Here is a 22,086-nt window from a genome sequence, read left to right on the forward strand (position 1 = left end):
TTTTGTGTTGGGATTGTCATGCTCACACTCCACTTCTACAAACTGCTGAAGAGAAGTACCAAGAGAACCTCTATTTGGTAGGATGCACCTCTTATTCACGTGTTCAAACAGAAAAAAAGTGTGTCACTGGCAAATGCAACTGACAGCATTCATTCCCGAGGTGATCTGTCTTTTGATGCTCTGCTTGGTGATGCGTCACTTGCACTTCCACTACTACAGTGCTTGTTATCTTGTCAACATTTTGTGGCATTTTCTTTGTTTTTATCATGTGTCCGCATCAGGCTCCACCAAATAGTAAAACTGGGTTTCCCTTTTTACATTATGCCCAGATTAGTTAGGATTAAGCATTATAATCTGGAGAATGATAGAGTTGAATGAGTAATTTGAAAATGTAATTTATTGAAATCTCCCTCTCATCTCATTTCCTATACCACTTATCCTCACAAGACTTGTAGGGGGTGATGGATCTTATCCCAGCCAATTATGGAGGCCCCGCGAGGGACACCATTCACACACATGTTCATCCCTAGGGGCAATTTAGAGTGTTTTATTGAAATCTGTTAAATTGAAAATACCTTTGAAACACTGCAGATGAATCATATATTTAATTGGAAAGACATTTAATTCATCATAATTTCAAAGAAATAAGGGCATTTCCATAAAGAAGGTAAGAATATTTGCACGCTCATACTGCATAGCTCACGTCAATAGTATTAAATGTGTATTTAGCGCCCTCTAGTGGATACTTTTAAGAAAGAGCACTTTTTGACTTAAGTGGTGCTGATGCTGATTGTGGAATACGTAGGCTACACGTCATTCTTCAAAATAAAATAATCTCTGGAAGATAGTTCACTCATTTTATTATGCAGAATATATAGTGTATTTTTATAGGGTGCAGAATATAATTTTAGTAGGCCTAATTTGATTCATGATTACAGTGAAATTATTTTTTTGTGTGATCACCATGTTAAGTATTTTGTTTATTTCATCTCTTTAAGTTCTTATGGGTCTTGAATACCATGGCTTCCATTAGGAGGACTTTCATAATAAATCTATTATAACTTTTTTAGATTTATTGTCATTAAAAAGCAAAGACTTTAGGAAGCAAAGACAGTGTCACTTTGCACAAAGCCCTGCAGTTACAAGTAAATATATCACATACTTTGTTTTAAGACTAGATCCTGGTCATAGATAAGTCACCTCTTGGTAGAACGTTCTTCATAAAATAGAAATGTATAATTAATTTAAATAATCTCATTAAAAATAGCCTCATTGGGTCCAATTATTTGAGTGATACAGATTGATACACACAAAACTACAGTTGTATGGCCTCAGTCACCCATGATCACTAAATAAACTATGGTGCTTTTAACACATCCCCCTTACTTTAGGCAATCATCTCTCCATCATGAAGCCCACTTTAATGCGACAGCCATTAGTGATGTGAGCTATTACTTTGTCTGGGCTATATTTAATATCTACCTTACTTGCACAAAGCAAATGAAAATGTACTGTCTTTCTGGCAGCCTGCCATTTTAATATTGGACATTTTTCTGGAAACCTGCCAAAAGATTTAAAAGCTGATGAGTCATAGATGGTAATGGTAATTTCTCATATTGCTATTATCTGTTCATTTACTTCAAATGGGCTTAATGGACATCCATTTTTAGCATGTCATCACAATGTGTTACACGTTTTCGCCGATCTTCTGTTTATATTTATCTACTCCATATTTCCATGCCAATGTGCATTCATCTCAAGGCACTAAAACAAGATGGCTGCTTCAGGCCACAAACATAAAAAACATGAAACAGTTTATAATGTGTATTGTGATACCTTTGCCTGTATTTTTCAGAAAAAGCGGGAGATAAGATGAGATGAGAGTATAATTATGATTCTAATTTGTTAAATAATGTAAAATAAAAGAACATAACAACATTAACTTGATTAATTGCCCATGCAGTGAAATACAGTAATTGAAACTTCCTTCATTCATTCATTTTCTGACTCACTAAGCCTCAAAGGGGTCACCTGGGGGTGCTGGAGCCTATCCCAGCTTTCTTCAGGCCAGCGGCGGGGAACACTCTGAATCGATGGCCAGCCGATTGCAGGACACAAGATGGACAACCATTCACCCCCACATTCAAATCTAAGGGCAATTTAGAGTGTCCAATCAGCCTTCCATGCATGTTTTTGGGATGTGGGAGGAAACCGGAGTGCCTGGAGAAAACCCACACAAGCCCTGGGAGAACATGTAAACTCCACACAGGTCGACTGATTTGGATTTGAACCCAATACCCCAAAATTGTGAGACCGAAACGCTAACCACTCAAGCCCACCGGGCCACATGTCATTGAACATGAATAGTATCAAAATGATTATGAAAGAATACTACTACTAGTCATATGAGTTATTATATGATTAACAATAATAATAGTCACAATAAATGGTTTCGAAAAGGCATTTAACTTTAATTAGAATCATATTGCACTATGGCATAATCTTGGTAGTAGAAAAGGAAAGTGACCACACGAGGTCAGTCAAGTACCTTGTAGTTCTCAAACTGCAAATTTTGGATGGAAATTTTAGAGAGATAGAAATGACTGAACATCTAAACCCCTGCAAATATGTGTATTATTCTAAATATTACAAAAAAACATAGTGCTATATCCTAAACAAAGTATAACAATACTAAATATACAAAGGGTAACTTCAAATTTAAAATATCATAAAGAAAACAAATCCCTATTCCACTTTTAATCCACTGTTAAACAAAGGAATGAATGAAGAAATAAACTTGGTGTCCAAAACTCTCTCAAGCACTCACTTATCCACTCCCCAAATCTGTACTATTTTAATTATAATTGTAATTAAAAAATATCATTAAATTCCGATAATCCACATTAGCACATGACAAAGGTTTTCATCAAGTGCTTACAGCCGAAAGAATCTTGTTTAACAATTTAAAAAGAAAAATATATCAAATGCAAATGTTTCTGAATCACCCCACACTGGCTAAACGAATAATTAAAAAGCATATTGTCTTATTCCAATATGATCAGAAGCAATTTTAGTACAGTTTAAACAATATGGATCTTTGAGAGTCATTAAAATTGTTTTTGCATACCGTTTGATCCAGATTCAATAATTCAATTAGTGTGAAAAAATGACAATAGTAGGACTTTAAATCAATTTCAGTCAGGCGCATCTTCATAGCAAAAACAAATTTAATATAAAGTATCAAATCATTTATTCATCTTCCATCTCACACATCCTCACAAGGGTTGCAGGGGTTGCTGGAGCCTATCCCAGCACACTTTGGGCGAAAAGGGAGACTACACCCTACATACACCAGTCAGCCATAGGTCACAAAAGATAGGCTCACAATAATATCGCCACCAGTGGGAATCAAGCCCGCGCATGCCCGCACCGAACCCAGGCAAACAAACCTATACCAAATAAATTACAAATCTATATTTTGCTTGATTTCCCAGTCATACACACGTCCTGCCGTTCTCTAATTGTGAAATTGTTTTATTTTGCTTCACTGCATAATGATACAGTATATTGTAACCACTGTGTTGTTTGTATACTATGGAATTTAAAGTTACTAGTCATTCAGAAAGAACTACTATGTGTTTACTTACTCTCATGCATGTTCTCCTTTGGTGTCAACCTTGTGAAGTGGTGCATGTGCTGTTTCTCATCAGATAATTTTAGCTAACACTTAGAGGACAGCATTCATCAACGTCACAGGCTTTTTGCCAGTTGTGCATTTCTTTCGATGCATGCCCTACAAGCATATATAGACCAATTTCTGTGTATCAAGCAATATACCCTATATGGCCTTTGCCATGTTACTTTGTTGCAAGGAAGCAGCCATCGGTCAAGTGCGCATTTATAACATACAGGACAACATGTTTCGCTGTATTATAGGATACATTTTTGCTTTTTCATAACAGCAAAAATGTTTTATTTTCTTAATTGTTAAATTCAGGTGTAGGCTTGACTTTAGATATAAAAAGTCTGAAGTGGTTCAATTTCTTCAGTAGTAGTCAAATTTACTAAGGATGGAAATTGGACGTTATTGTTTATCCAAACTAATCAATTTCCTAAAAAAAAAGGATTTTGTTTGCTCATTAGTAATCTCCCATTGAACAGAATGAGAATTTTGGTGGAACGTTTGTTGCTTCAGCTGAATTTGCGTAACTTATTTTTACTTATCTGATTCACTCTTGTAGTACTGTGGTTTAGTCGTAAGCAGAAAATAAACTGCATGTGAGAAAATGTGATATTTTCAATTAATTTGGTCTGATCTTGATGCATTTACATTTACTAAATGTAAATTAATACGGAACCAAATACTACCTTGATATATATCCAAACTGTGCTAAAAATACATCTGAATTGTGTTTTAAGGTAGTTGAACCATGCAGTTTTAATCCAGTGAAAATATAATCTTTATTCATGTATACAACACGTCTTTGCCAAATACGTTAAGTATTCTCTTTCTTGATTATTCGGTTTCTTTTTGGGCGGGGAGAGTCGAGTATTTTGAACAGATGTGCCAACACACACTTCTAAACACTTTGGAGCAACGCGTTACGGTTTGATAAACTAAGATTAATTGTGTTCATAATTCCAAATGGTGTGTTTGGCACAAATACAACTCTACTCTCCAATAAAAAAAAAACACCATCCTGAGGGTGAAGTCTGGCGTGTTTCTTCAAACGGAACTAGTGCCCTAAACATGGTGGAACAATCATGAACAGGAATTTCTTTAGATGGATCAGAATGTGCACATAAAAGCTGTAATATTTTGAAATGACATTTGACCAAAATTCTCAACCCCTCATCACCACCAAAAAAAAAAACAAAATTCAAATACAAACTGACATTTAAATTGGGTCTTTTATAACATTTGTAAATGGGTGCCTCCTCCTTGACATTATGATCACTTGCTCTAAATCTCATGAGAACTGCCTTTGAACCTTACTAATCAAAATATTCCCAATAGAATCAGTTCAACAAAGTTTTTTTTTGTTTTTCCACTGCCACTCATCAACTGAACTCCGTCCTTTTACAATGTAAGTCTTCCGAATGAAACAACAAAATGTCACCCTGGATCTAAAAGTACACACAGGGCATTTGAAACCAATTTCAGATGTGTCAAAGGAAGTGATGATGCATGCCTCCTGTGACAGTTTGAGTAAGGCAGACTCATCTCTAAATCACCTTTGCTTACTCAGAACAATTTTGCTTATGTTTGAAATTTCATATTATCTAACCTTCCGAGCAAACACAATAATTGTTTTCTTCAGTACGGATTTAGTAGACCCTTTGCGGACAGTTGCCCAAAAAGATTAGAACATAAAGAGACCCCGCCACCATTGGTAGGAAGGTTGGTGGCTCAATTATAAAGCACATTATTACAGTTGTGGTTGTTTTTCCAAGTGATCCATTAAAAAAAATGTGTTTAGGGATCACACAGATTATCCCATGCAAGAGTCAAGCCCATCATGCCCAGAATGGGGTGACACATATGTCACTTTAAATGATTTTTGGAAAATATATTGTCCTCTTGCTGCCACCCAGGAACAAGTTATTTTTATTTTATTTTGCCCTTTCAGAGCAGACGATTATGATATATTGTGCCTCTGTCATGATGACTGTTTACAAGTGCATATCCCGCTTCCCGTTGAGATCAGATGTTTGGGTCCTGCTCTTTATGGTTGGAAGCACCTATGTGGTGATTGTGCAGGCTTTGGTCTTGTAGTGTAGACCACTTGTCCTTTCCAAGAAACAACATGACATCATAACAACATGTCTTTTAACTGGAATCCTAACCATTGGAATTGACGTCACTGTTTCTGTAAACGTGGTCATATTTGCGTCAATTTAGGATTTCATTCTAAAAGATATGCCAACAGTTTGTTTAACCTCATAGATTCATGTGCGATACATTGAAAGAAACATATAGCTTCATTGTATTTCACCCGTTGATTACGTATAGGTTGCATTCTTGTACTCACAATGCAGAGGTGTTAGATAGAAAGCTTTTCTTTATCCACACACGAATGAGCCCAGTTTGGAATTGGAAGAAAAAAAGAGTCCACATGGCATGAACAATACCAGATATATGTTGCAAATAACCAAATAAATTGCAATTGACCTTCAGTGTGAATGTAGCCTTGGTACCCATTCAAATAAATACATATACAAAATGTTGCCATATCTTTGAATAAGTGGTAAAACTGCAAATGCATCCTTAAGCCAATAAAATATTTTTACATACCATATTTTCACGACTATAAAGTGACTATTTCCATATATAAAGCACACTGTGTCATAAGGTGCCTTGTCTATTTTGGAGAAAAATTAAGACTTAAGTGTGCCTTATAGTCGGGAACATACGGTACTTGTATAACTGCTGTTAACTAGTGTAATGGTAATTCTATACTATACTGATAAATTTAATTAATTTGATGCTCATCAAGCATTTAATTGTAGTTAGCACACTTCCAAATCCAGTGCATGGAATCCATTACCTTGTTGAGTTCCACCGCTCATGTTCTTTTCTCCTGCAAACTAACCTCATCTAATGTATTTCTGCTTTTCAATCATATCTATTTTGGAAGTGCAATAAGAGCCTGAGATACCTTCCAAAAGTAGTGGATACATTATTTGCACCAAAAATATTCTACAAACATGAAAGAATCTGTTTCAAAGACCAGTATAAATGCACAAAATATAAAAGCCCCGATAATGTATGCAGGCCCTCTTCTATTGCATTAAAATCCATTCTTCGGTTTCCATTATAATGTGTCGAGCAAAAGATTTCACTTGCAGTTTTACCCCCGAACAAATATCATGGAGATGATTTTTATCCTACTATACTGTCACCATGTACTCCCCCATAGGCAATGGCATTCAGTGAATTCCTGCATCATTACTTTATGAAAAAAAATTAAAAAATCAACAGTTTGCCATCGCCCCTGAGGGCACAAAGCAAAGCTTTATATTGTCAACTATAGGTCCCTCCTTCAACTAAAGAGTCAGGGAACACCTCACACTAATTGCACATGCTGTATCAATAGTTATGGGCTATTTTCATTCCCCTTTAAGAATGGACTGTCAGTATGCTTATGTCCGAAGTCACGTGGCTATCAGAAAATCAAACAAGCAGAAGCACGTTCGCATCAACCGTTACTTTCCAATATAGCAACACTGCTGCACTTAAGGACGCACACACTCACTCATGCACTTTTCATACAAGAAATAAAACTGGCCGTGCCCTGTGATTGTGCTGCAGCTAGTCCTCCTCTCAATCTGAACCGCCACTGGAGCTGCTATCGGTCACATGCAAGTAGAGTACTTTCTCAGCTAAGTGCAGGTTGGCTGAGCTGGTGAACTCCAGCAGAATCGAGACACTCTTGACGAAGCGAGGCCGAGGCTTCACAGTTGCCGTTTCCCAAATAGTGCTCAAAGGTTGCAGGTTGTTAGATAAATGTATGAGTTTTTTCCCAGCTGTCTTTAGCTGTTGGGCTCTTCCCTGCGTTCATCTGGCCACAGATTCAGGGTGTCCTCTGGCCCAAAGTCAGCTGGGATACACTCCAGCATCCCCTGTGACCCTTGTGAGGATGTGGTCATGTTATTAATTTTAATACAATGAATAATGTTGCTACAATTTTGTCCGTTTCTCACATTTTCATACAAAGTGGGACACTATGATAATTTTAAAAAGGTGAAAAAAATTTTTTTAGGACTGTGGAATGATTTACACAATTTACAAATAAAGTACTGCTTTACTTACGAAAAATCAAAGGTACGAAAACAGTTCTTTTGTTTAGGTACGACTCCATTTGTCTCACCTCACAGCTATTTTCAATTGGCCATGTTTTTCCATGTCACAAGTTGACCAACATGAATTAACTTGTGGTAACATTTGGAATTTTTAGTACATATAGCGCACTGCTAAACAACGATTGGGTGTTTGAAAATAAATAAGAAGCAAATGTGCAGGAAGCAGATGTTTTACATGAAATGATTAACAGCAGCTAGAACATGTCTCATGGGATTTATTTGTAAGTTTGATCTTATAAGTCTTAACAAGGGAAAAGAGCCAGTGTGGATCATGGGATCTAATCAACGATGTACACTATTGCCCCAAAACAGTAGCCACCTTTTAAAAACACAAGACCATAAAACTTTGTTATATGCATTATTATGAAGAGGAAATGCAAGGACAAAGGCACATGCTAGACAAAGTGAACGAGCGGCTGTTTGTTTCTGGCAACATGTCAAGCAGCTGTTCAAGTCTTCCTCCAGCTTTAGTGAGCGTCCTACAGTTGAACCTGTAGTTAATCTCCCCCAGGAAGTAAAATGGAAAAAATATGTATATGCAACACTTAATGTTAACTGCTGTTCCATCAAGAAACTAAGGACAAGAAGATCATCTGGTTTAAGAAGTTGTTTTTGTATAAGGGCCTTTTGGGTTAATGTTATTTGTTTTGTATTTGATCAACCTTCAGTTTTCTTTCACACACTCAAATTAACAAAGTGGTTTTCTAACATTAATTAAAATTCATAGTTTTGGCACATTTGCCACTGCAGCCACTTTGCTGCTTGGGAGTTTTAGAATATATTTGCAGTCTTTAGCTGTTATCCATAGATAAAATGTTGTGGTATTTATTAGTAAAGGTCTTCATTTGTAATTCGAGGATAGATTCTTTTTGTTTGCCTTAATGTGTTTTTCCTGTTTACTCATACATTCCAAAATTGTGCTCTTAAGGTTTATCTCCGAGTCACTTTGGGGTGTGGGGTGGCTACATCTTAGCCGTGACACTGGTGACAATGTCTGGATGGATGAAAACAGAGGTGTGCTAATAGTTTTAGAGGTTCTGATCGTTTTAATAGTATCTTGTGTAGGAAGTATTTTTTATAATGGGACGAAAAGTTACAAAACTAATGGTGTAGAAGGCAGTCTCAGCAGGCGTTGTAGAAAGCCTAGAGTATGGCAAGAAACTACAAGTGTTGTGATCATCCAATGCAGCCGAAAAAGTCTCCAGTTGTGACGTTCTCTTCGTACCAGTGCAACCCTGCTTCCTAAATCGAGAGAGTGGGATTGGCCCTGTTCGGCTCTCCCACTACAATCTAGTTCTGCAGAGGTTTTCTTTGTGCATCTGTCCCTTCTCTGCCAAAGTTTCGTGTTGATGGAGAAGAGGCGAAGCAATAGATGAAGCTAACCACTGGCAGTTGTAGATCCAACCTTGCACGCAGGTGACTTGGCGGCAAGAGATGCTCTCTCTCTCTAAGGACAGAGTAGTTCGGCATTCCCCCAGGAGACTGAGCCAAACATTGTTTGTCAGCTTACCGCGTCTAACAGCTTTACCCATTCAGCGCTTGAACACAAACAAAAAGAAGTGAAACAACATAGAGAATGGCTAAGAAGCTTACCCTTGGATCGTGGCACATTCGGACCCTTAAGGACCTGAGAAATCTCCACAAGACCAGAGAGACGGACTTCCTTTATTACAACAGAACTGGCATTCTACAGCATTGACATCACTGTGCTCAACGGGGCTAGACTTGAGTGAGGAAGGGTTGGTTGCAGAACTAGCGGCTATACTTTCTTCTGGAAAGGGAAAGCTGAAGATGGAGACAGGATTTTCTCATTTAAAAATGGTCACCGTGAATCATCTTGCTCACAGTAAATTTTCAGTATACTTGTCTCCTGTAGTGCAGAGGATTATGATTGTTTTACACTAGGAGTTATTTATCAAATGATTGCATTTACCATTCAAATTTGGGATGTGAATACACAATGTCAGGTTCAATATAAAAGCTGCTCTATTACACTGCGGCTAGTAGACAACATTGCAATTTATGGATAAAACTTGTACATGTTTTTCTGAGAGCAGGGTGTTGGTAAAATATCTAAAATCCTCTACGGCATTAAGGTGTGCACATGTACAAAAGAATGTTTTGCAGTATGGCAAACCTGACTGAAGCGATTTGTACATACATACATACATACAGAGCAAGGAATTGGTTTCTGCCATGAGATTGACACATTCACAAAAAAAAAACAATGAGCACCCATGAAGCACCCCACTATGATCAACTAACGAGACCAGTAATAATGCTATGATTGACATGCACTAAGAGAAAAAAACGTTTCTACACGATTACACAGGATTAATCAAGATATAGATGTAATTATTTAAAAACATTATTAAATCTTTAAAGTAAAAAAATAGACTAAAATTATTTAACTGTTAAAAAAGTGGCTATAAAGTTTAGGATGCTGTTATAAAATTTACATAATTCCATTGCACTGCAGTGCTTTTTAAAATGCTGCACAAGTATCTTGTCATTCTGTGTGGATGAGGGAATGTGTGTGTGTGTTTTAATGGATGCAAACACTGACAAGATGCTCATCTCCTCTTCATGCAAGGCGAGGAAGGGTTAATCCTCTTTGATTCCACTGTCACTCATGCAACTGACAAGAGCCGCCACACCATGAAATGACAGGCAAAGCTCTACCCCAATGAAGCGTCAAGTGGAGATATGAAAAATAGCATCATGAAGAAAAACTTTTTGATGGCAATTGAAAGGCCTGCAATTCCAAGATAGAATAGAAATAAGAAGTGAGTGAAATATACCAAGGAAATACCTTATGCAAATATTTAAACTTATTTTGTGGGGAGAACGCTAAAAAAGGGGTTTAGAAGTCACATGGTCTTCATGCTACCAATCCATTTTTTCTTATAATGACCATCAAAAGATGATAACGACCCAAAAATCACATTGTGTGTTTTTTATTGAGATTAAGAGTATGGAATTTCAATACTGATTTCAAGCCCTTACGACTTCATTAGCTGAGAAATACTGTTTTGATCATTTCTTTTACTGGCTTGACTCTAAAATGGATTGGATGCTTTCAACAACCATGTGTCAAGCTATCTTAGACTTTATTCAAACTAAGAAGTTTAATCATGGAATAAATGAGAAGGATGAAATGAGCCCTCAATAGAAGAACATAGAATATTTTGCGCAAGTGTACAATCCACTCATTGTGTTTGTCATGCATTTGTATAGTCGCGATAAAAGATTAATTGTCTCAGGACAACATTGGATGCTTTGGATTTATAGTGGCTAACATGCTGTTGAAAACTCTTCTATAAAGAACACTGGCAATGAAAGTTTATTTAGCTGACATTCAAATTTTGTGTTTGAAAAATTATTTAATAAAACACTATTGAAGTCAAAATATAAATCATGTTTCCATTTTCCATCAGCCATGACATTTTTACCCTCTTCAGTGTTAATAAAAAAATACTTTAGAGTTATTTTTAAAGAGCATGTGGTGCAATATATAGTAAATAACTGAACACAAACGTTTTGGGAACAGGTCTCAGCCTTTTTGACAACACATTCATTGTTTCATTTAAAAAAATGCTGAGATGCAAGTTGGTATTCTGCAACCATGCACATCTAGTTATTTTTTGTGAATCATTCCATGCACACTTTGTTATTTGACATTGCGATTCCTTGCGGGCTTCACAAACTGTAGAATGCATTATTGTATTGTATTGAGATGAAATAATGTTGCATTGTAATGGCTACAACTTGAAATTATGGCCATTTATTTTTTTTGCCAATTCTATTAATAAAAAGTGAATGGACATGTTTAACATTATCAAAATTGTGAGTCAAATGAAGAAATGAATTTCATAGTTTTAGACCTATATAATATTGATTAGGATTAGCGTCAGACTGTACTTCCATTTGTAGCTGAGACTTATGACATCAAATTTAAGGAGCACGTTAAAATGTTTTTGAAAATTCATTAGTCAATGTATAATTTTATCTTTCAGGAACATTATAATATGGCGATGCTACAGTGGAGGCTTGCTATAGAACCAAACATAATGGTCATTCTGCCCTGATGTAGTAGCGGGAGTGATAAAGTCATCTTAAACCTCTGGAACATAAGATGCAATGAAAGCTCAAGGAAAACGAGGAAGAGGTCAACTGCCTTCTAAATGCTTTGACCGAGGTGATCACTGTGTTTGTCAGCAACTCAAGGTTAGAAAGATGAAGGTAAGAACTGTGAGAATGATTTAGACAATTGGTGGCAGCCGTTAATGCACTGTCGCAGAAGTGGGCGTATTAAGAACAGCAGACCCCTAACCAGTTTCAGACATAGAAGGAGAACATGCAGTGGAAAATATATGACATGGTGTCCAATTTTAATCCTGAGCTTTATATATAAATGCATGTATATGTACTAGGTCTAATCTGAGAAGGATGCTCTAAAACATCCAGAAATAACAATATATGATTTTTTTTTAACATTTCATTTGATATAGCCGCCAAAAAATATTTGAACACCTCTCTATCAGCTAGAATTCTGAGCTACAAAGACCTGTTAGTGCACCTTCAAATGTCCACCACTAATATCCTGAACAAAAAGCATGTTTCTGGTCATTTGCTGCATAAAGACACATGTCCACTCCATACACCAGAGAAGAAATTGTAAACTTGACAAGGCTGGGGAGAAATTGCCAAGAAGCTTGGTGAAAAAATGTCCACTGTTAGATCGATCAATCATTAGAAAATGGTAGAGGACAAACATGGTGGTCCACCCCACTTGTATTGGATTTCCATGTAAGATATCAACTCACGGGATCCCAGTAATCATAAGAAAAGCGAAGAATCAGCCCCTAACTCCACGATAGAATTTGGCCAATGACCTGAAAAAAGCTGGGATCACTGCTTCCACAAGGTGGCTGTTGGTAATAAACTAGGACACCTTGGTTTGAAATGATCATTTGGATAATTCAGAGGAGTCATGTCAAAAAGCATTGTGGTCAGTTGAGACCAAAATTCTGCATTCAATCCTGAAACCATAGATTAGTTTGATGTGTTGCTGTTTAAATCAATAACTCCATACCATTCATCTGGAATTACCTGTGCTTACCTAGCAGAAGCAATATTGGTGATAGTGGTTGCATGACAACAACCTGCGTTTTTGTGCTTGGAGTCCTGCACAACAAAATCTACAGATACACATGCTTTTGGCAGTCAGAAAGTTCTTTTTTTTGTTGTTGTTTAGTGTTTTTTCTATAACAACAGTTCTGTCAGACAGCGCCTATTTAAAAGTAATTTAATTAAATTGGTAAATTCCCTTTTATCAAAGCAAAGTGAATTATTTTCACTTTTTCTTTTCAATGGGTTGAGCTGTTGGTTGTAACACATTAAATGTCCGTGCACATTTTGATTGCACTCAATGGAACATGAAAATTAATTGCACGAGGCCGGAAGCCAAAGTTTTTGTGATAATGTTTGAGGGAAAATAACCTTCAGCCTTCAGTAAAATGCTTTTTTTTATTTGTGTTTTTAAACAGCAATTAAAATGGATAGACAAGTGCAACTTTGAATTTAGCTTTTGCAACACTTTGGTCGTGTGTCTTCCTCTTTTACATCAGAGCGATGTTCAATCATCTAAACATTGTGCACACAGTCACACTTCGAGTCACCGCCACCAAAGATGGATGGCATTATATTATATTGAATATGCCTGAAAAAGTGTTCAAATGAGGCAAAACCTTATGTTAAATATGGCTTATGGTTGAATGCCCCATACAAAAAGCAAAACAATTAATTTTACTGGATAACAACATAAATATATTGAGTTCCTTCGCTCTAGTCATGACTTCTGTTGTTATTTTGTTTTTAAACATTGCCAGTGACCGCCCCCCCAAAAAAAACTTTTAGATATTTTTTATCAACACATGAGCAGAAACCTGAGCCTAATCTGTGAAAATGCTCCTTATCTACCCATAGGAACTCAACAGAGTAGCTTCTATTATATTTTTGTTTTCCATCAGCACTCGATCAAACACTTAGCAGTCAAAACACTGGCATGTCTTCTTGCAGCATCTCCAATGGCCTGTATTTGCTGAGCCACACATGATCGATGCCTCCTGCACTTCTTCTGTCACAGACACTGCTTCGAGGTAATAACCAGCATGACCCCTTTCAAAAACACTGTGCTTTTTTTTTCTCTCTCAAACACCCACTAATCCAAGCAGACTTCAGACACTGTGTGCCATACACACAAGTCCACTGACAAAAAAACACATGCCGCCTCTAGGCAAATCAGGACTGAGCTATTGGAAATGGGCAATGAAGGCAAAACACTTGATATGCAGGCATCTGCTTTGTGGCTTATCGCCACTGCTCAACTGTGCAGAGCAATTGCTGCTTGGCTGGCCCAGTGGAACACCCCCCCTCCAACCCCCTCCAACCCAAACGCCATACATACCCTTGCCCCCTTCTACTCACTTTGTCTCCACTTTGCTTTTCTGCTTGCTTGGAGGGACATTAATGGAATCATTTCCAGTCATTTCAATTATAATTTAATGGATGATTACTCCCTAATGTGAAAGCTCGACTAGTAGTGTTGAGGCATGGAAAGATCTACGTTACTAGTTAGAAAATAAATAAAAACAAATGAAGCACAAAATGTACTCATTACTTATTAGATACACAAATGCAGTGTCAATAATCTTTTATTAAATGAAAATTCCATATTGAAAACTTAAATCATTTTACCTAATCTTAAATTGATCTGAGGGAGATCTTGGCGTAATTAAAGTTTAACGAAATGGGTTAAAAGTTTATTTTGCCCCTGTTGCTCATTTCAGATCAGTCTTGTAAATGCTTAAAGACATGCAACGTGTTGATCTTGTTGTTTTTATAAAAAGACCACTAGAAGGCAACTCTTTCATTACTTTCTCATGAATCATATGACTACTAGTACCAAGGGTATTCAGGTGTGATGGAGTTCAGCCTAGTAGCTGGAATAGATTATTGAAATATTCAAAGTAAAGATTTTCCGCAACATAAAAGATTTGGCGTATAGTAAATATGTGTAGATCCTGTTTTTGTGTGTCTTAGAGTATTTAATATCCACCTGTGATAGTGTAGCAGGCCTCATTTTCAGATATCTCAAGTCCCCCGATACAGTTTCACTAATAAAACATTTAATCAGGAAAAGGAGAAATTGTTCATTCTGATCACATTAGACAGAAAAAGGAGCAATGACATTGATATTCACCTTGTAGAAGGAGAGGTGTTTAATGATGAATGTTATTTAGCACTATACTTGGAAAGTGACCCTTTTTATGGTATTCTTTAAAAGCAAAAATGGTGACTTTGACATGTACAATCTGCATCATAGGAAATGGGGCACATTATGATCGATGCCAGCATAAATGGAAACCAGTACACCAAGGATTTCTAATTATTTTCTTTAAAAAAAACTGCAGTATTATGGGCTTAATTTTTATATATATATATTTTTTTTTAAATCCTATCCTGTATAAGACATATGGAAAACAAACTACATACAAGTTGCACTGGACCAAAATAGTTTAAACTGGTCCAAAATGGTGGTTGCTTCGAATTTTTAAATTACAGTATATAATTTTGGCTACAACCTGCCCATATTGACCATATTTTGGTTCATCCATAAGGTATATTACATCTGAAAATAATCTGGCCAGCTATTCCTGTTCTAGTGCAGAGCTGACGAGTTGCCTTGTCAGTTATTTCCAGTTCACAGCCACCCAATAACTTTTTGTATATCCGACACCCACTCTGGCGTTGACATCGATCATATACACCCCCTATGCACCTCTGCAGTACTGATCAGGTAGCTAGAACATGTCCTATGTTTAGTTGGTTCAATGTCATGGGGGCATTTTTACATATACATTGTGTCAGCATTAAATAAAAGTGGTGATATTCCCTCGGTAGTTGTCATATAGGGCTTTATAGGAAACATGCAAGTTCCTCAAAAATACAGATATTAATACATAGTGACTACTACTGGTATTTTTAGGCTACTTTCAACCAAAATGAATGCAAAAAAATTGACATTTTGTTTCTACAAATCAAATTTAATCGTAAACAACTAATGAAAATAGAAAGTCCATGAAATATCTGGTCCTCTAAATGAACATCACACAAAACAATTGCCATAAATGCATAAAAAATGTAACACAACGTGAGTGCAATCACTAATAATCGGTGATACCAATGATTGATTTTCTTCAGTGATGAAAAACAAATGGTAATAGCTGATGTGAATTTTTTAGCATAAAACAATCCTGTCTCAGATTCTCCCATTGCATTATAATAATAAGTAGTTTTATTCTCACATTCAACATCAATTCATAATTAATTAAAATTTTAGAGAACTTTAAGTCCTGCGGCAACAACTTGACTACTTTTTTTCCAATTGCAAACTGGCTTTACAACACTTGTTTTACCAGATACCCAATAAAATGCTCAAGGTTCATTATCTAGATATCATCCATTTTAACTGCTGCAACATTTGTATATCTTTTCAAACATTCACCCTAGTAGAATGACAAATAAGTAGTCTTAACTAAATGACATCGTTTTGGGATGTTAGCTTCAGGTCACTCAGTAGAAGTATAAAAAGTGTATTGTACTCATATAGTATGTTAAAAGTAAAAAACTTCAAACAATGGAGCTTGTGAATAAGCCAATCAGGGGTGATACATTTCACAGTAGTAGCATGAAAGATGACAGCAGTCCAACAGTGTGTCTGTGATTGGTAATTGCTGTATTGTGGATGCCTGCCTGCCGCCTCCACTGTGGCTTGCCAATTCATCAGATATTACTGGCAGATCAACCAATGACTCATGTCTAAGCCCACTGCAGGCAAATATCCCCAAAACCCTTTCTTGCCGAGTGCCTTCAGCCAGCATACTACCCAATAGTGATCTGACTGTCACTCTTCAATCTTGCATATAATCATGATGCAAAGGGGAAACAACAACAACAAAAATGGCATTCTTGTTTAGGGACATAATGGACATCTAAAACCGTATTACTTTGAGGTACTCCTTTTCCCTGCAACATAACACTTTCTCTCTCCACACCTCATTGGTTGAATAAATATGGGAAGGATACGCTCACTCCCACAAGTAATTTTAACTATCCGACTCCCTACTTTCATCCTTTATTGGGAGATAGCGTTTGTTATTAAGCAAATGAGTTGCTGCTCCATAGCTTTGGCCATCAGATAGCTATGATTGAAGGTTAATGACGAAACTGTTCAATGAGAAATGAGCTTATGGGGAGACCATCCATGACAACCTGCTTTGCACCTGTTTCATGCTCAGGGTCTGTGAAGAATCTCTATACAAGCTGTTCATACAGGGCGGGAAGAGAGAGAAAAGTTAGAAGAAAATTGGCCCTAAATTTGGATAGGCATTATATCCCAATATTATTTTTTTTAGCTATACTTTATGAAAAGCTGCTGATCTTTTTTATTTTTACGTTTTATTAAAACATCACAAGCATTGGACCCTTTAAAAACTTAAAATAAAATAAAACAAAAAGCTAGAACCTGTAAGGCTTAGCAGTACCAGCAGAAGTGGATTGAATATTTCTTCTTATACTAGGAAAATTAATATTTATATATTTAATGTGTTTTTTAGCCAAGTTGGTAGACTGAAACATTAAGCTCAGACATGAAGGCTAAAATCCCGAATTTTAAAGCCACCGTGTCAGGCGCTTATACCATTGATAACAAGTACAGACCAAGAATGACAGGATCCAGCAAACGAGAGGGTATAAATTAGACAAACAGTGGATTTTTTTCAGATTAGTGGTTGCTCCTGGCTCATGCAGTAGTACTTGGATTTAAGTTTATCAATCTTTAGCCCATAAGCGCTGCCTTAGGTGATCTTCTACAAAGCCATTTTGAAAAGAAAGCAAAGACATTCCCTTAATCACTATGGATGGCTTAACTTCTTTTCACATATCAAATATAGTCTTATGAATAGCTAGCATGGCTTCTTAGAGAAATATTTTTAAATATGTAATATTATTACAATGATAACATTGATATTATAACATTTAAATAAACAGAGGACATTATTTTCATTGTTTAGGCTGTTCCATTTTTATCTCGCTTTGAATGTTGCGGCTTTACTAACTAATTCAAAACTGCTTCGATCAACCCATTATGAGACTTAAGTCCTGTTCCATTTTGTAAGCATTCCCTTGTTGCAAGACAATAAGAAGTGAGCAAAATCAGTTCATGCAACACACTGTCAAGTATTTGCAATTTGTTGTAACCAAAAAAAATATATATTTTATTCAACCTCAACCACTCTCTACTTAAAGTGGCACTGTAAAACTTTTTAAATATTAAAATTGAATTGATGAATCTATCAATTAATTACATGTATCTCTTTGTAATTATTGTTATAGTAATGTTAGTATTAACTAACTTTTCAGTTTTCCAGAAATGTATTTATTAGATTTTTTTCTTTATGTTTTAAATTAGAAAAGAAAATCTGAAACTGCGATTAAATTAAGTTTTTTTAAAGTTACTAGGAACAGTTTATTTTCAAACCAATTTATTTAAATGTCATATTTTTACTGATGAGTAAAGTGTCAAAAAATAGCACATCTTAGTTCATAGAGTCATTTTTATTTATCACATTTCAGAAGCAATAGCCTGACTGTAAGGAAACATTTTAGGTTTTCGAATCAGTTTAAATCCCACTGCAGGAAACAAAAATAAATAAATAAGATGGAAAGTAATTGCTGAAGAGAGGGTAGTTTGCCCTTCATGCACTGCACTGTATCTTACAATCACAAGGAATAGTGGTGTTTTTCCTTTGCTTTGCTCAAAGGCACCTTAACAGAGGTCTGGACCAACATCTCTCTACATGTCATTTATGTCCAAAGATTTATTTCTTACCCATGGAATACCTACTCCCCCCAGTCCCTAAAGTAACTTCTTTTTTCATCTCTCTTTCCCGTCTTCTCCCATTTGCAAGATAAAATGAACTCACCAGCCCCGACATCAATACATTTGCCCAAGAAGTCCAAACATTTTTCATCCCCTAATAGTGAGGAAGATGAGAAAGCAATTGAACTTATAAAAGATTCTCAAACCTAAAAAAGCAAGCAATGTTCACAACAAGCTTGCATATGTTAAATATAATTCAGTATCCAGAACCAGTGTTGTTTATTAACAGAACTATTGCATGTGACAGCTTTCAAATAGGTTATTCAAGCATTAATGATCAATTAATGAATGCCAAACATCATGCAAATAAGGTTGTAACCCTTTTTTTAAAACATTTTTTTTTACATTTTCCAAATAAGCATTATTAAATGGTCTAATTGCAAAGTGTAAATAAATCTTATCAGGGCTGGCACACACTGCATTATTGATTTTACTCTTTTCATTTATGTGGCATCAATGCATTGTTGTCTCTGTATTTAGGTGATTTAGGCCTTAAGCTGTGTTGAAAAATGAAGTCAAGGTCTGTTTATATTGAAGACTGCTTATGTTCATCTCTACATTTCTTTTCTCCACGCGTAGGCTTTCAGAGAATCAATGTGTACTGAATGTGTTTGTGCACTGATATATATATATATATATATATATATATATATATATATATAAATAATCTAATATAATATTTCAGTACACATGTAGACTCTTTACAGATTCATTAAAAGGCTACAACCTACAAATTACAAAATATGATGTATTACTAGAGTTTGAGCATTGACAAGCCGTCCCATTTCCTCCATCCGGATGGTTAGGTTTCCTAATTTTCGAAACTGCTGCCCACAATTTTCCAAACTCAAGAGATAGATCAGAACATTACCTGTTCCAAAAAGCAAAATAACTATTTTTAGGATTTCAAGGCATGTTCCATACAGGCATAACTAACAAACACACAATCCTGCATTTGTTCCAGTCCTAAGATAAATATTCAACATGACTAATGAAAAGATAAAGGGCAGTAGGAATCCCCCCACTTGTGATTTTGGTGGCTAATCATCCCTGTACAACCTTCTGGACATTAGTAGCAGATTATTGGCTGAAGTGACAGCAGCATTGCAGCTGCTTTCCCAAGCTGCTGTAGGGTTGTTGTTGTTTACTATGCAAGGACTCACTAATTAAAGACTTCTTACTCTGATGATTTGGCCTTCAAACTAATACAAGGCGAGTAAAAGTGCAAACATTCACACTCATATATTGGCGACACATACTACACACAATCCAGTCTGGGCTCTGATGAGATGGGTCAAATGAAAACTACTACTTCTTGTTTACTGAATCATGCTAAGGTAGAAAATTGGAATACTCACTGGTAAAACAACACTTTTGCCTTAAAGCACCATTCATTTACAGTATCATAATACCTGCAGATATGAGCGTAATGTGTTCACGGACTGAGCTTGTATGTCAATTTACTTGTACTCAAATAATTATCCCATAGAAAATAACTAAATGCAAATTAATTCATTCTCACCCTCTGAAAAACACCAAAAAAAAACAGGATTCTACAATGGAAAAACATCTTATTTGTTCTAATTCACCACCTACTCACAAAGAAACAAATACATATCTAGTGGTTATGATCTTTCATTCATTCATTTTCGGAACCGCTTTATCCTCATTAGAGTTGCAAGGGGTGCTGGAGCCAATCCCAGCATTATTTCCCAACATTTTTCAGGATTGTGAAATTATACGTTTTTGCAACTGTTTACACTTTCAAATGTTATGCGGAAAATGCATTTCATCTTTTAAAAAATCCACTAAATAGTGCTAAAATTATCACATCCAAATATAATAAAAGTGATAGATTAAAGAGATTAAAAAATCCAAACACTGGCCATTAATTTAAAAGAGGACAATGATTTAACATTCCTATTCAAATAAAGGATTACTATACAATCAGAATGTTGTTAAATGTAACTTTTGATTTTGCCCATTTTGGTTCCACATTGGTTTGTATAAGCAAACCACTTTGCACCTATTTTACCATTTACAATCTAAATGTTAATCCAAACCAAAGTGTCTTTTGTCTCTTTAGGATAAACTATTAACCCAGAGGCTGCAGAAATTACTTGCTTTAATGTGATCCCAGGTACTTTTGGAGTACGAATATGTATATTACATTCTGCCAACTCTTGGGCTGTAATCAGCTTGCATAAATCTCTTTGATGATAGCCACTTGAACATCTGCTGGGCCAATGAAAATACATTCAGCAAGGCAATAAAATGTCTGGGCCAACATATGTTTATGGCCCGACAAGTTGTTCGAAAAAGTTTGCCCTAAAATATTTGAAATGGTATGACTCTTATGACTCTACTATTTATGAATTCCGAGCATTGTATTGAATAGAGCCATGCTGCTTTTGTTATTGCTCTCACTAATGTTGTATGATTCCGCCTCACAGTCTAATCAGGTCACCTAGATGAGGCATTTAAAGTTAATTTGTGCAAAATGTTTATTTTCCTGTTCTCTATTACAGTAGTGGATATAGAACATCTTGTCAGCATTCCATAAAGATTACCTTTGTTGTTCGCATATGGTCAATTTGAGGTAAAACTTGTCTAAGCTTGTGGAAAAAGTCTCATTATTATTGTAGATAACGACTGTCGAAAAATAACACATCAATCTCCTCTCCTATGCTGTACATATCTTTCTTAGTTAGTGGCTGGAGGACATTGAACCCAGGGGTTGTCAAGGGAACGCTTTATCATATGCTCCAACGCCAAAAAAAAAATGTCTTCACACAGCCTACATGAACTCTACCAGACTACTGTCACTTTTCTTCTACATTGAACATTTGCATGCCGTTATACTGATACTTTTATGGATGTTAAGTGGTCCCTTCAAGTTGTAACACCATAGAAGTGTTACATAAAATATTAATTAAAATGTATTTATTGTAATTCCTTTTTTAAATCAATAACAATGATTAAGTGATGAAAAAATAAATATGTTTTCCCTTTCTAAGGAAAATGTCAAAATAGTCAAATATATACAACAGTTCCTTTTCTCCACTTTTATATGCAAAAATTCCTTTAAAAAATAATGTTGTAGAACAAATGGATCAAACTGAAAATGTTTACTCTATTTTAGGTCAATTGAATATTTACTGTTATAAATCAAAAGAAATATTCAACATGGTTTCCCTTTTTTAATTAAAGAAAATGTT

At 35.8% G+C, this 22,086-nt stretch overlaps 1 long non-coding RNA gene across 1 annotated transcript; it reads left to right on the forward strand.

The window, feature by feature from the left end:
- LOC144209836 (uncharacterized) lies at positions 1 to 14,318 on the forward strand. The gene is made up of 3 exons (XR_013329254.1): positions 1 to 77; positions 11,880 to 12,105; positions 13,945 to 14,318. It is a non-coding gene; the product is annotated as an uncharacterized LOC144209836 (long non-coding RNA).
- Positions 14,319 to 22,086: the final 7,768 nt, after the last annotated feature.

Source organism: Stigmatopora nigra, chromosome 16, assembly GCF_051989575.1.
Source record: "Stigmatopora nigra isolate UIUO_SnigA chromosome 16, RoL_Snig_1.1, whole genome shotgun sequence".
In the NCBI taxonomy this organism is placed as follows: domain Eukaryota; kingdom Metazoa; phylum Chordata; class Actinopteri; order Syngnathiformes; family Syngnathidae; genus Stigmatopora; species Stigmatopora nigra.